This window comes from Dipodomys spectabilis, unplaced genomic scaffold, assembly GCF_019054845.1.
Source record: "Dipodomys spectabilis isolate Male_0828 unplaced genomic scaffold, ASM1905484v1 ptg000152l, whole genome shotgun sequence".
Classification (NCBI taxonomy): Eukaryota; Metazoa; Chordata; class Mammalia; order Rodentia; family Heteromyidae; genus Dipodomys; species Dipodomys spectabilis.
In genome coordinates, this window is record NW_024870829.1 from 3,603,038 (window position 1) to 3,616,912 (window position 13,875).

The window sequence follows — 13,875 nt, forward strand, 5'->3', positions numbered from 1 at the left end:
TTTTACAACCTCCTTTTTTTTCCCTTAATATTCCTTACCTTCACACATTCCCAACACCTCCGTCCATCCCCCTCTAATAGTATCTTGCAAATCTCATTGTTACAATGGGTTAACCTGTATCCTTTCCTTGTGTCTTAAATGAAGAAATGCTGGCTTGCTTCATGCTGATTCTACTTGTGTAGACACACTTAAAAACACTTTCCATGTCCAAAAGCACATAAATGAAATGCACATCATCTTTTGTCAGTTGGTATAATTGTGTTCTATACATTTATTGACAGGATACAAATTATTCTCAAATTTTAATACATAAAAAACTTTCTTTTTTTCTCATTTTCTGGCCAGGACATCGGCACAACCTAAGTCAGCATTTTTCACTTTAGACTTTTCATATGTGTTAGTTAAATTTTGACCTGTGCTCCAGTCTTCTGGGGCGTCACTCATCTGCTTAGGAATTGATGCTGGCTGTTGGAAAAGAACCCAAGTAAGGATGCCATTTAAAGCCTTATAACTTTATTCTTAACAAGGATATTGTCCTACTAATTTGGCTGTTGAGAGTGTCTACAAGAGCAAGCATTCCACGGGGAGCAGGGAGATACCATATGACCTATACTTTTTGAGATTTCCGAGTGACTTGCTATCACTTGCACTGCGTTTTTTCAAGTCGAATATCTCTAAACCTACCAGTTGGAAGATATAAGAGGAGTGGTAAAAGAACTCTTAGAGACAAATACATCTTCAACACATTTGTTTCCAAGCATTCTGTCTAAGGCATATTCAACAATTAGTGAAACTTGTGTTGGCTATATATGTGTCTTTTTCCATTTGTGCATGTGTACATATGTGTACGTATGTGTGTATTTGTGTGTAGAGTAACATTCATGTTTACATATATGGGCCAATATACACATATATGCATATATAAATAAATATAAATATACATATATAAATATATGTGTATATATATCAGGTGTTCAGTGATTTAATCTAGAGTTCCCAGCACATTGTCCTTATCACAAAGTGTACATGATAAACTGCTGCTCTAAGTATCTGTGCTATATGCGGGGTATGCTTTGTACTCACTTCCCCCATTACCTTGTTTTTCATCCCTGTGAACAACTTCAGCCTACTTTCCATAGGATAGCTTTGTTTTTGTTACTTACTGATATTAAAAGAAAAAGGTTGTTTGTAAAAGAAAAAGAATTTTTAGGTCCCAGGCTAAAAGAATCTTAATAGTCTCAACGATTCGTATGAGATAAAATTTATAATAGTACTAAATGTGAAAAGGAATTCCTAGATCTGTTGTTTTGCCATTTAGAATGGCAGAGAATAATCTCACGTCACTGTTATAACTCTTAAAGAATGCAAGGGTAACTGATGGTCCCTATCATGTTCCCACAAAACCAGTGGACCCTGAAGGATAATAGTACATCAGCAGAAATTCTAAGTAGCAGACACGGAGCATGAAAGAGAAAGATCGGAAATGAGAGAGAGTGAAAGAGAGAGAAAAATATCATAATACTTAAAGTGCGTAACAGATAAACAAGAGGTGTATGAGAATATTCATATTGCTATCTTGAGACTCTACATATGCATTTCAAGGTATTTGATGTATGATATCTCATCAACATAAAATATAAAGTGATTTTGATAAAAAATAAAAATGCCTCAGAAGAAATTATAAATGCAAAAACATTCTTCACAGAAGCAAACTCTCAGAAATATTTCTTGACTTTGAAAAAGATGAATTAAATTTAGAAGTATGACAATTCAAAAAAATATAAAAATGTGTTCACATATTTCATTATAATACCCAAAGCAGAAAGCAAATATTGTTCAGATGATTTTTTAAATCACAGTTTCTCAGGTGCTGGGAAGGTGGCTCAGTGGTAGAGTTCTTGCCTTGCATGCATGAGGTCCTGGATTTCATTCCTCAGCATGACATAAGCAGAGAAAGATGAAAGTGGTGCTGTGTATCAAGTGATAGCGCTAACTTTGAACTGAAGAGCTGAGGGACAGTACCCAAGACCCAGAGTTCAAGCCCCACAACCAACAAAACCAAAGCAAAACAAAAAAAAACAAAAAACAAAACAAAACACTGTTTCTCAATTTTGTAGCCTCAATTCTGTAATACCACTACTTCAGCTTAGGGTTAAGATTTTTAGGCGTGGACATTTATCAACACTCCTGATTCAGACTCTACTTGATAAAATTTTTAATCAATATTTTGTTTTTAGTTTTGCTCTTTGTACTTTCACATCCACCTATAAAAAATGGTATGGGCATCCCAATAATATTCTCAAAGTACCTCTTCATCACGACTCACAAAAATTTGTATTATATTACAAGGAAAAAATGCTATAAATAAAGAAAACAATAATTAAATATTAATGATTACTAAAATAAAAAAAAACAATTACCAGGGTTTTCAGTATTTGAATGTACATAGTAGATTTTACTATTTTCTCATATTCTTGTACATTTAAAACTGGATAAAGCTATGAGTAGCCTTTAAATTTACCCACTAAGATTACTATTTATAGTTCATTTCACCATTTGTATGTGGCTTATATCATTATTGGTTCATCACAAACATATAATGTAAGGGAGCCCTAAAGATTTAACCCGAACTGTGTACTTAAAATCTTAGCTCTTCACTCTGCTTCTTTACACAGTCTTTGCAACTTCTCATTAGTAAAGTTTCTATAAACTCTGAAATGAACATACTTACTAGTACATGCTAGCAGAAAAATTATATACTTCTTTGAAAAATTTTATGACCTGCCAAACAGCCTTAATTTTGCCATATATAAGCAAATCCCAAAATGAAACATTTAGAACATTAAAACTTTTAACAAACCTTAACAATTGCTGCAATGAACATTATGACAGATGCCTTGTGTAGAATAATTGAATTCCTCTTCCTACACATCTCATGAACAACAAATATCTGGAATTATTTTGTTTTTGGCGTGTCAATCTTGACTTTATTCTCAAATGTGTGCTTATGTAAGAAATACATGGTTCTAAAATTTCACAATTCTTTTTAACTTACTTTTTGTTGAATTGTCTAGTTTAAGAAAACCAATTACACTTTATATATAAAAAATGTTCTGTGCTCAATTTGGCTGCACATACACTAAAATTGGAAAATACGGAGAAGATTAGCATGGTCTCTGAACAAGGATGACACGCAACTTAGTGAATCGTTCCATATTTTTACAACAACAGATCCTGGAAGGGATGTGGCCAGAAGGGAAGCCTACTGCATTCTTGGTGTGAGTGTACACTTGTACATCCACTTTGGAAAGCAGTTTGGAGGTTCCTCAAAAGACTCCACATAGAGCTCCCCTATTACACAGCAATCCCACTTTTGGGCATTCATCCAAATGATCACAAACAAGTCCATACTAAAACAACCAACACAACAATGTTTATTCTAGCATTATTTGCCATAGCTAAGATATGGAACCAACCCTGATGCCCCTCAGTAGAAGAATGGATCAAGAAAACGTTCTTTGTGTGTGTGTGTGTGTGTGTGTGTGTGTGTGTGTGTGTGTGTATGTGTGTGTGTGTGAGTGTGTGTGTGTGAATGTACACTTTCGCAACCACTTTGGAAAGCAGTCTGGTGAGTCCTCAGAAAGCTAAATATTGACGTTCCTTATGGCCCACTCATACCACTTCTAGGCATCTATCCTGAACAAAAGTTACCAATATTCAAGGACACATGCACCTCCATGTTTATCACAGCACTGTTCACAATAGCCAGGATATGAAAACAACCCATATGTCCCACCAGAGATGAATGGATCCAAAAACTATAGTAACTGTACACAACGGAATATTTTCCAGTCAAGAGAAAGGACAAAATAATGGCATTAGCAGGGAAATCAATCAAGCTACAGGAAATCATGTTGAGTGAGCTAAGCCAAAAGCAAAGAGACAAACAGCACATGGTCTGCGTGATAAGTGGATGTTAAATCCAAAATGTAAGGTGATATGACAAAATTAACACTTAAGAAACCAAGAACTTCCACTCATCTGATTGAATCACTACTAAATAACCCCATTCTGCTGACCATATGTGCACACTGAAGTGAAACCAGGAAGACGACACAGAACTAGAGGGAATCAGGGAAAAACATACAACAGTTAGATCCATCAGCTGCACTGGACATTGACCAAAATGAACTAAGCAACTCAATATCACTGAAGGGAAGGAGGGAATAAGTGGGAAAGAGGGAACAGCTGACACTATGCAAAACAAAAGAAATATACATATTTCAAAACAAAAGAAGTATACATATGGAAGAAATAACTATTGCAAAGCTCATAGAACTCATAAATGTTGGAGACCATGATAGACAATTTGCTCCATCAAAGTTAGAATGTGTTTGTGACTTTAACTAAGCATCACTATCCCACAATATTGTGAAATTTGGGAAATTATGTAACCACTTAATCACAATAAAAGCATTTGAAAAAATGATGAAGGTGGAAAACTAAGTTGCTCTAAAAAACAAAAAAAGGAAAATGTTCTGTGTGTATATGTGTACATACACACACACACATATATATATTACATATATATACATATATATGTATATATATTTATTCTATGCCTCCGTCAGAAAGAATGACATTGCCCAATTTGTTAGGAAATGGAAAGACTTGGAAAAAAAATTATATTAACTGATGTAAGCCAAGTCCAAAGAAACATAGGTCCCATGGTATCCCTTATTTGCAATAACTAGTATATGTCTGGGATAAGCAGAAAAGTTGAAAAGCTATGTGTATATGACTAGATAAGTTGATGTTAAGCTAAATGAACCCCGAGATAGAGACACAAGTGTTTTTTTTTTCTTTCTTGCTGTTTTTTCTCACATATTTATAATGTACGATGTGATTTTTTTTTACGTTCCTCCCCAACAGTATAACCCCCTTTTTCACTTTATTTGATGTTGGTGAATCTGCATCTTGTATATACACTTCTCTAATTTGGGGAGGGAAAGGGAAAAAAACAACATGCTTAAATAGGAATACAGTTTGACCCATTGTATAACAATAGATGCACAAGACATTATTTTGAAAAACGAACTTTATAATTTAGGCTGGGGACATTGTGTGGGGCTTGGGGGTGTGAGGAGTGTACTTGTGGAGGTGGAAGGGAAGGAATGGTGGGGAAAAAACAAAGGAGGAGGTAACAATGCTTGATAGGAAATGGACTTATTACTTTGATCATGTAACTATAACTACTCTGTACAGTATTTTTACAACAAAAATGTATAAAAATGTTTTGAGATGCAAGAGTTTATTTTGCCTATTTTACCTATATAATATCATTAACAATGAAATTACTGCAAAATACTGATTGAAGTTATTTTGAAAAAGTGAGTGTGTGTGCATTCCTGCGTGTTGGCATGCTCAGAGTTTGAAATCAGGGTTTCAAGGTCTCGCTACGTCTTTCTCTCTAGATTGGTGAGCTACTATATGAGCTACATCTCCATTCCTGGCCCTTTGCTAGTTCATTAAAATTTTTGAAAAATAATCTCATGAATATATTTTGCCCTGATTGGCTTCCAAATGTTATCCACAGATCTCAGGCTCCTGATTAGGTATTCCAATTAGTTAGGATTACAGGTGTAACAAACCAGCACAAGGCTTTCAGAATAATTTTAATAGTAGAAGAAAATTTACTTCACAGGGGCCTGTTTTATCATCTCCTAATTTTAAAGCATATTGGAGTGATTATATGTGAATTTTTTCATTCATGAATTCTTAAAATACAGTAAGTGATGATATTTAAAATATTTAGTACTTTTAAAAAACGATACTGGAACTATGGGACAGAAGAAATTTGCTTCTCTTCAGACAATAATTTATAAGTGCAGCTCTGTGCATGATAACCCAATGTCACCAACACAGTCTGTGTTGAAGACAAAATGTAACAGAAAAAAATCACCATGGGCAATAATTGCTATGCTATTATTCTTTGGACAGTATGAATATTGAATTGAGAGTATCAGAGAATGGAGAGAATTTATCTACCTTTTGTGTATTGCTGAAAGACTTCTGGAAAATTTGACTCATTTCCTTCCACACTGTGTGTCTTGGGCCATGCACTTACTGCCTTTAATTACAATTTTTCCCAACACTGAAATGGTAATAAGATTAGCATTATAACAAATGTTATCTTACGAATTAAGGGTTCTTAGAATGATGAACTCTTTCTCATTCTTGTAGAGGCATTATTTTGCTTACTTTCATTTATTCTTCAGATTGAAATCTGAACTACTTAAGACTGAAAGAAACCAAAATTAGACATGCAGGCTTTGGAAAGAGCAATCAATGTAAAATAAATAAAATACATATAGCTATGTAACATGTCTAACTAAATTGTTATACAGTCTCAATCATAAACAGAAAATAAGCAATATCATGTTATTGAAAATTGAAAACTGTTAGGAGATGCTTAATGTTTTCCTTTTTACTACCTTGAATTAATTATTTTTGTATAGAGAGATTAAAGGTGAGATTAACCAGAAACTTGATTAAAAATGGACAAAAATTCGAATAGACCTGTTTTCCATAAACCCCTCTATATCACCAGTGGGTTTACGCAGTTGTCCTTAATACAACTTCTGTGCTGGCTTAATGCTTTGTGAGCAGAAGTCATTAGAGAAATGTAATTCAAAATTACTATGATACTACTTTATAACTATTATTACGTTTATCAAAAAAAAATCAAAGGAACCAGGTGTGGTGGTAAAGGTTTGTAATTTCAAGCATTTAGGAGGTTGGATTTCAGTCTTAAGCCGGTCTGGGGTACTGAAGATAGTAAAAACTTGGCCTTTATTACCTTTTAAATAAAAGGTAATAATGTTGGTGAGAGTGTGAAGAAAAGGAAATTTTCAACACTTTTGGTCAAAATACAGGTTAGTATTCTCCTTGTAGAAAGTAGTATGCAGTTTTCTAAAGAAATCATAGTTGAAATATCATCTGACCCACCAATCATGTGATTATTTCTCTCTGGGTAACTCGAAAATATATCTGTAGTTCATTGTTATTCACACTATTCACAACAACAGCCAAGATATACATCGAAGTTCAGTGTTCAAATATACTAATAAACAACTGTGGTATATGCACAAATATCTCTTTGTTTCATCCTTAAAATAACAACAGACTTCTCCCATTAGCCACAACTTACAATGACCTGAAAGATGTATTCGAAATGAAGAAAAATGTTATGTTCTGATCTTTGTAACACACACACACATACATACACACACACACACACACACACACACACACACACAAACCATCCTCAAATAGTAAGACAGAATTTTTTAAAAAAAAAAGTGAAGCAAAGTGGAACTTCTGGGGCATTTAGTTTACAATGCATAATATACTAGATATACATTACGACCAGGTATAGAGTTGTAATGTACAACATGAGGATACAGGGGACAACATTGGCCTTACATAGGAATATAGCTAAGTAAGTAGGAGTTGTTCTTCCTAGTAGTGGTTACTCTTTTAGTTGTTCTTCCTTCAATAATGGAAGAGATGAATGTAATTCTTTAAGTATACCTGCTAATTTTCAGAAATAATAACAAACAATATAGCAATAATATTGTACGGTCAACATAGAACAAAATGTCAATTTAAAATACATGAGATTATCCTTGATGTAAACTAATTATTACAAATAAGGGAAACCATGGGACCTATGTTTCTTTAAGTCTGGATTACTTCACTTAATATGATTTTTTCAGATCTTCCATTTCCTTACAAATGAGGTGGTCACATTCTTTGTGATGCAAGCATATTTTTCCACGTGTGTTTATCTGTACGTGTGTGTGTGTGTGTGTGTGTGTGTGTGTGTGTGTGTGTGTGTGTATGTCATTTTTGGTAAATATTACTGTGATACACAGTAGTAGCTTTACTGTGGCCTTGTTTTGATCACCTGGTTATATGGCCAGAAGTGGGATTACTGGGTAATAGGGGAGCATTATTGTGTACCTCAAGGATAATCTTAGTAGATGAGCAGAATAGCTCAATAGCTATGTACATATGATCGTATAAGGTGATTCCAAGTGAAATGAACTCCAAGACATGTTCTTTGTTGTTGTTGTTCTTAATGTATTATGTGATTTCTTTTTATCCTTTTGTGTTTTCCCACCTATGGTTAATTCCCTGTAGTCACTGTATTGGATTTTGATACCCTGGGTATTTTAAATATGTTGATCTGAACTAGGGAAACGGAAAGGAAAATAAAACAAAATGGTGAGACAAAGGACAAAGGGGGAACTTATGCAACAGTAGTACTCACAAGAAAATATGTTGTAAATAATCTGGGCGGGGGGACGTCAGGAATGAAGAGGGAGAAAAATAGGGGAATGGATAACAAGTTAGAAAAAAAATTAATTACCTTACTTATGTAACGATATCCCACCTGTACATTACCTTGACAATAAAATTTAAATAAAAAATAAAATAAAATATATGAGAGCAACAATACAGGAGATGGGAGTGGGGGAAATACTGTAGTATCATAGAGTAGAACATCTATGGAAAGCAGTAATTTTACATTAATATAGCAAGTAATAAACTAGCATACAGATTTTCAGCCTCATGTCAGTCATTAAAAAGGGAAAACAAAAATGCACAATCAGCAAACCAATAGAAATAAAATAGAAAACTAAGCAATTAAGATGAAGAGATGACTTGGACCAAGAATAACAAATGACACAATTAGGAAACAAATAACAAGCTGTGGGCTGGCAAAGTGGCTCAGTGGTAGAGTACTTGCCTTGCATGCCTAAGGCCCTGGGTTTGATTCCTCAGCACCACATAATCAAAGAGGAAAATAACCAGAAGTGGTGCTGTGTCTCAAGTGGTAGAGCACTAGCCTTGAGATGAAATGCTGAGGCACAGTGCCCAGGCCCAGAGTTCAGGCCCAGAGTTCAGGCCCCACGATCAGACCCAAAAAATAAAATAAAAAAAATAACAAGCTGCTAAGTTTAAAAATGATCACCCTTAATTCTAATGACTTGTTTACATCACAATTTGTTAGAAGTATAATTCAAATCATGGATTAATAGCATATCATTTTAATAATAGTTTACTTATTATTGATTTCTTAATATTGAATGTTTAATATATAACTTTAATTTCAGCAGCTATAGAAAAGAAGAAAGTGAAAATAATTTTAATAATATATTTATGAATTGTAAAATTGAGAAGCATTAAAATTTAAACAATAACATCATTATTGCTTCATTTCTGTGTTTTAATGTAATAATTCAAAGTGTATTCCACACTTAGCACTCATCTTAACATCAAATAATAAATTATTGCACATGACAATTGGTATTAGTTGGAAGGGTTCAGCACTGTGGTAAAATTCACACTGCATAGTACACGAGGGTATGACCCCTCTCATATAGCTTAAATTATGGAAATTTGATTTCTACATGCATGTTAAATTCTTGCCTAGGTGACATCTATAAAATTATTTTCAATTATATACACGATTACTATTTCAGATGATTCTTAAAAGTCATATTCATTAATTGAATTTTTATTATTTCATACCAAATAAATGTTTACAGAGAGACTGAATTTTTGAGTAGATGATGGTGTATGTGTGCCAGATTATACATATTAAGGCTTATTTTATATTCCTGACATTGTTTCTAGAGTTGGATTTATTTGTCCATTACTGGCTAAGTGTATTACATTGGATATATAAAAGTAAAGTGAATGTTTATTCCATTAATCCTTTGTCTAATCCCAATATAAATTATCCATCTGTTTGAAGTAATGAAAATAACAACAGATAAAAGCAAGATAAATGAGTCTGTAGTAGACAAGTATTTACACCGTTATTTTGAAAGTTGGTCGTCTTTTACACAACAGAATGTTCTTGGGAATATGTGCTCGAGGCTGGCCACAACTGAAGAATATTATGGTTTGATCTATCATAAGAGAAGGAAGGAAGGGGAACCTTCCTTCCAAATGTCTGATCCCAGGAATGTGATCTGCTTTATGGTTTCTACTTGGAAATGAACATTTTTCAGAGTCAACCTTGAAAAGCCATTTTGATAGACGACTTCTGTAAGTGGTTAGAAAGCATTACTGATGACTTTGCAAGGATGCCTGATTGCCTCATTTTGAGACAATTAACAGGAATTTAATCAGTTGTTCTTTGTATCTTTATGAGAAAAATCCATTGACTTTAGGCGAGGGGATCACAGGGGCCCAAAGAAACTACTACCTCGAATAGTAATCTTAGACATCTTAAACAAAACACACACACACACACACACACACACACACACACACACACACACATACACACTCCAGTAAGCACAGCCAAGCAGGGTTGCTATCACAGCCTACATAAAGTCAGGCAAACAACAGAAGATGAGAGTCATTTAGCTGATAACTAATATATTTTTTATGAGGCAGACTCACATGAGACTCCAGAGAGAGAATCAGAAAGACTGATCAGAGAGACTAAATTTGGTCACACAAAGATTGGAAAGAAGAATTCCTTGTAGAACAAATAAATCATAAAATGCTTGTGCATGTAAGAACAAGATAGAAGACCAAATTCCAGAAATGCATATTTTCTTAGAAGTCAGCTTAATGAATTATCAGTGCAAATCTTTAAATTCTTAAGTATTTGACCACATGTGGGAGAAGGTTGAAAAGAAAGAAAATTTCATCACTTTATTAGAAAGTCTAATATAACATTAAGAAGTAATCAAGCACAGATTTGTAATAAAAAGAGAAAACAATTATTCCAAAATAGGGTTTCATTTCTTTTGATGTAAACGTTCTTAAATTAGGTGCTAGCAATTACCATACAATTGATCCAGTCCCCCAGCTGAGTTGATATTGGCTGCAGTATTACCACATGAAGAAAAAGAGAAAATTTACTAATGTCTGATGAAATGAGGTAAAGGTGAAGTGTTCTAATAGTAATATCTGAGGTTTAGACACAAGTGGAAGAGGTGGATTTTCTTTTCTAAAAATCCCCCATTTTTACCTCGTGCCAGTGGCTCACAGCTGTATCCTAGCTACTCAGGAAGCTGAGATCTAAGGACTACGGTTCAAAGCCAGCCTGGGCAAGAAAGACCCTGAAACTATTATTTCCATTTAACCATCAGAAAACCAGAAGTGGCACTGTCGCTCGAGTGGTAAAGCACTCACCTTGAGTTGAAGAGTTCAGGGACAGTGCCCAAGTCCAGACTTCAAGCCCCTCGAACAGCAACAACAAAAAATCTCCCTTTCATGGATTACCTACATCTCTTCCTAACATTCAACAAAGGAGCCATTTTATCACCCACTACATTTAAGTCCTAATCTAGCTACTGCAAATAGATTGATTTGGTATCTTATATAAAAAGGTTCATATTTGCGGAAACAAATACCAGGAGTGGTAACTTTTTTCCAGTCCTTGAACTCTGGGCCTGAGCCCTGAACATGGTTATGCTGGTAGCTTTCATGTGAGCTAGTTTGTTATTTATTGGATTACTGCCCATGAGGGGAATTACTGGGTCTTAAGGGAGATCTATATTTACTCTTTCAGGAAACTCCTTACTGCATTCCACAGTGGTTGAACATGTTTAATTTCCCATCAACAGTGTAATAGAGTTCCCAATTGGCTACATCCATGCTAGCGTTTGCTATTGTTAGTTTTCTTAGTAATGGCCATTCTAATGGACGAGGTAGAATCTGTCTTGTTTACTTATAGATTTGTATGCATCTTCTAGCTACAATAAAGGAAATGAATCCATGAAACCTATATTGAACTGAGTCTGCATTCCTTTCTCTTTTCCCTTAATATAATTTTCCCAAACCTTTCATTTTACTTAGACTGGTGAAAAGTCATCTTTCTGATGGGTGAATATAATTCCAGTGTGTGTGTGTGTGTGTGTGTGTGTGTGTGTGTGTGTGTAAGATGACTATAGGTCCATGAATTCATTTCTAAGCATTCTGTTTCATCTGTAATTTTGTAATTCCATATTATAGTTGCATTGCTTTCTCTTCTACATTGAAGAATATTGTTGGGATTTTGATTAGTATTGCATTGCCAATTGTTTAAGGGAAGTATTGCAGTTTTCAAAATGTTAATTCTTCCAACCAGGAATATTGAAAGAATTTCTATTTTCTTGAATCTCCTTCAATTTCCATTTTTATATTTTTAAAGTTTTCACATATAGGTCCTTCACAATTTTAGTTAAATTAATTAATTCCTAGTTTTGTTGTTGTTGTTTTGTTTAGATTTAATTTGATTTTGGGGCTAGTATATGAGATTGTTTTTTGGATTTCAGCATGGAACTTCCCATTGTTGGTAAGAGAAAAACTACTGATTCTTGTGGTTTTTATATCCTGCTACATTGCTGAAGGTTAGCATCACCTTTACTAACTTGAGGGAGGAATCCACAGGGTCCTTTAAATACAGGGTGATTTCATCTGTAAAAAGGGATAGTTTTACTTCTTCCCTATTTGGATCTGCTTTATGTTTTTCTCTTGTCTATTGCTCTTGCAAGAAAGTCCACTACCATATTGAAGAGTAGTAGAGAGTGGACATCCTTTTCTCATTCCTCATGTTAAAGTCTTCATGTTTCCAACCTTAGGTAAATGCTAATTATCTCTGTCATATACATACTCAGTTTAATATTGAAGACTGTTCAATGCATTCCTAGGTTCTCAGACCTTTTAATCATAAAGGTGTATTGGAGCTTGTTAAAAGCTATTTCTACATCCCTATTGACGATCATGTGTTTCTTGTCCCAGCTTCTGCTGATGGTTTGTATTAGGCTTATTGACAAGAATATTGAATCAAATCATATCCAAGATGACTCTTATTTGATCATGACATAAGATTTTTTTGTTAGTTGCTGAAATTGGTTAGTTAGAATTTTATTAAGAAGTTCTGCGTTAATGCTTATCAAAGAGTTTGATTCATAGTTCTCTTTCTTTGGGGAGTCCCTATGTGATTTGGGGAGGAGTCTAATTCTAGCTTCATAGAATGTATTTGATAACGTGTCTCTCATAGATACTAGATGGATGCATCTTGGTTTTTGATACTACTATCTAATCTATGTCCTCTACTTGGAAATTTAAGTCCATTGATATTGAGAGTTAAGACAGAAATATCTGATAAGTCCTGCTATGTTATACACCTGTTGTTAGGAGCTGTGCCTCATCTACTCTTAACATATTTACCTTGTTCTCTGGTAGGGAGCATTTTATATAACCAGTTCCTCTTCTTAATCTTCTCTATGTAGGATATATTTGATTATATTCTATTCTGATAATTTGGTGGACATAGGCTGTTTCAAGTTTTCTTTGTCATGAAATATGTTTATATATCCTTTAAATGTAAAGGAGTTTGGCTTGGGACCATATTCATGGTTGGTAGTTGTTTACCTGTAATGTTTGTCATATATAATGCCAGGCTTTCCTTTTTACCATATTAGCTAAGAAATCTGTATTTATTCTGACTGTAAATCCTTTATAAATAATCAATCTTTTCTCTATGGCATCTTTAACAATCCTTTCCTTGATCTTTAATAATCCTCTAATGGATTATGATATCATGGTGGATTGTTCAGTTCTAGAATTCTCATTGGTTTCTAAAGGCTTTTCTTCTTTGAATAAGCCTATCTCTTTGGATGTTTGGCATGTTCTCTGCTAGAATTCTGTAATGTGCTTCCCATCCATTTAGTTTCTTGCTCTTCTCCTTCCTGATACCTATCTCCCCGAAATTTTATCTTCTAACTGAGTCTTGAAGTTCTGGCAAGATCATTTCTTATTTCTCGGATTTGTTCTAAATGATTAGTTCCTCTTTCCTGT

The 13,875-nt window shown here is 34.2% G+C and overlaps 1 non-coding gene across 1 annotated transcript; it reads left to right on the forward strand.

Annotated features, from left to right (window-relative positions):
- The first annotated feature begins 3,115 nt into the window (after positions 1-3,115).
- Positions 3,116-3,221, forward strand: LOC122118440. Its single transcript, XR_006149363.1, has one exon. It is a non-coding gene; the product is annotated as a U6 spliceosomal RNA (small nuclear RNA).
- The last annotated feature ends 10,654 nt before the right edge of the window (positions 3,222-13,875 follow it).